This window comes from Bactrocera latifrons, unplaced genomic scaffold, assembly GCF_001853355.1.
Source record: "Bactrocera latifrons isolate USDA-ARS-PBARC rearing strain unplaced genomic scaffold, ASM185335v1 scaffold_135, whole genome shotgun sequence".
Classification (NCBI taxonomy): domain Eukaryota; kingdom Metazoa; phylum Arthropoda; class Insecta; order Diptera; family Tephritidae; genus Bactrocera; species Bactrocera latifrons.
The window spans coordinates 331,613-334,279 of record NW_017534797.1 but is presented as its reverse complement, the minus strand read 5'-3'; the positions used below and the strand labels follow the sequence as shown (position 1 = coordinate 334,279).

Below are 2,667 nucleotides of genomic sequence, written 5' to 3'. Positions count from 1 at the left end.
CATTCAATTTTCAACAAAATCTCAGGAACAAAATATTTTTGGATGTGGTTGGAAGCGAGATATAAATTTTTCTATCTGATAATAAGAAAAAAATATAAAACTGTAAGTAGAAGGACCTTCCCGTTACAATTAAGACCTCATTCTTGGAGAGGCTTCCTTAGAGGTATCTAGGAACCTATTTTTCAGAGTACCAAATTAAAAAAAAAATTTTTTTTTTTTTTAATCACCCTAATTGACAGGATACAACATAGTACGGATAATGCACTTAAAGTATGCCAAGTAATGACCAAAAATTGCCCAAATCCAAGCACAATTATTCAATCTTCTCGTTATCGAATTTGTGGATTTCCGTATCTAGAGTTGGCTTTTGACCGGAAATAAAATTGCTTAAATTCCGTTCCTCCGTTTGACGTTTTACATCTTAAAGTATTTCTCTGGCTTTCATTCTAGCAATTTGCAAGAGTATAAAATGTTCTATTGCTTACCAACTTACCCCTTACTCACTGGTATTTTGTTTCAGATCGTGTGACTACTGAATCGTAAAAGTCAAATTACAATGCATTATACATAGCAAACGGTTTTATGCTTCTGTAATATCTTTACAAACAACATTCAACTTTAAATTTCTTAGAGGGATGACATGAAGTTATATATCGACGACCATGTTGGGCTGTCTGTACTTGCACCCGTCACACGTGCCACTAAAAAACATTTTCTCAATCTGATTCAGCAACCAGATAATATATTGATTTCTTTGCTTAGAGCGCTTGAGTGCTACAATAATTGAAAGGTGACACGATCGTGCGCGTTCTGTTCGGCTAATGCCACGCCGTCTATGGTGTGCTACCAACGTACACTAGTGGGACGCACACCACTTGGCAAGTTTCAAGCGTGTTGAAAATGCAACTCTTTTACCTACAAAATCGACCGGCAAAGCGGTGGTTCTGTTCGTCTGCTTCAATATTTAGTGAAGCATTCACATGCTCACTTTGATTTCGTCCTTCACATCGCCGCAGCAGCGTAGCCACTTAGGCAATTAAATTCTGCGTTGACTTTGCTCGCCTCCGTGTCGCCTGTGGCATTCACCGTGCTTTAGTTTTTAAGTCTGTTTCTTGTCGCCATTTTTTTCGATTACAATAATTTGAAAAGAATGCCACGTAATTCCATTGTTTTGTAAAAATGTCTGCCAAAAATCCAATACCCCTACAAGAACAATACCCCCTTTCAACGGCAGTATCTTCACTTACTTTTCTTCTCCTTAGCTTATATAATATTATCTACTCTTTATCAAAAACAAACCATTTTCTATAAACTATTTCTCATTTTGCTTTAGGTGGATCACTGATGACTAGAGTCCATGCAGCCGCCTCTGTGAATTTGGCTACCATGAGTTACTGTATAGTGGTGTGCACAGAGAAGAACAATGGCATCAAGATAATGGTAAGCGAAAATTAAGTAATAAACTAGCAACAGGGTGCCAGTAAAGAAAAGAAACACACCGAACGACAATAAAAATTCCGAAGGAAAAACAAAAACGTAAAACAACAGCAAGAAATACTAAATATTATGCTTACCCAGCTTGACGTTTCTTTTAATGGACTCAGCGCGATGTTGCCACACTTCTTGCACAGTTTCTTGCTTTGGTACTTTCCATTTCGAACGCTTTGAAGGCTATCAAAAAGCGCCTGCAGCTCTCGTGTATGCGCAGCTGGAAGCGCGTCCATCATTGTATTTATAATTGCTACTGAACATTTATCCCACCCACTCATTTCTTTTGTTTTTGATGTTGTTGCCCTGTTTTCTTATATAACTTTCACTTTTATTTCTTTTGGTTGGTCGTGTTCTTCCTTACAGGTACAGGAGCCCTGCGTGATTGAAAAGTGTAAAAGATGTCAAATAGAGGAGTAGACTAAAGTGAGTATTCTCAGTAATATTAAAATGTGTGGCATGTGTAAGCTTGTGTAAGCTTGTTTGGTTAAAGCGAAAGCATTAATATATATCTAATTTGTATACTATTGCTTAAGATTAAACTCTACTTGTTAAATACTATGATTTTGTACATTGAAAGAACCTCACAGTTCTTCAATTTTATATCCCTAGGACAAAAAAATTGACTATGTCACTAATAATTATCTTCTACTCGTCTTGCAGCTTTGCAGATTCGTCAAAGACAGCGAATGGTCATGCAGCGTAACTTGCGGTGAGGACGTACGTTAGACTTTCCTTGTGAGGGTATGTAAAGTTTAAAATCTATGTGGATAATCCCGCTTCTATTTGAATCTTAGAGCAGAAGATCACGCAAGTCATTCGCCAGTCAAAATGATCGAACGAGTCATTTAAAATTGGACTCAATGGAGAGGCCATCTGAGACGTAGCCGCGGCCAGCATTTGAAAGTGATAATCTTCAAAAAATAATTGCCAAAGAATATTCTTTCGAATGATAATAAACATTGTATGATTAAATTTGAAATGTGTTGTTTTTCCTTTAAAAAAGTAGAGAATCCTGATGTKGATAATTTTTTAGTACAATTCCATGATCTTAGATAAATATCGATTCATTCAATTTATTTGGATGCAAAKGATAAGAAGAAAAATTTGAGCTGATGTCGACAAATCTCGATTTTATATGTACAACCATCCAAGTTATTTTTTAAGCACTAGAAAGGT

At 36.4% G+C, this 2,667-nt stretch overlaps 1 long non-coding RNA gene across 2 annotated transcripts in view; it reads left to right on the top strand.

Annotated features, from left to right (window-relative positions):
* LOC108965151 overlaps window positions 1-2,381 on the top strand; it is a 26,935-nt gene extending 24,554 nt beyond the window's left edge. Inside the window, exons 3-6 of one of the 2 annotated variants that reach the window (XR_001993088.1) lie at window positions 1,334-1,440; window positions 1,855-1,914; window positions 2,152-2,232; window positions 2,286-2,381. This is a non-coding gene — a long non-coding RNA (uncharacterized LOC108965151). Of the gene's footprint in view, window positions 1-1,333; window positions 1,441-1,854; window positions 1,915-2,151 lie in introns of both variants that reach the window. The other variant, XR_001993087.1, reaches the window with a different exon arrangement.
* Window positions 2,382-2,667: the final 286 nt, after the last annotated feature.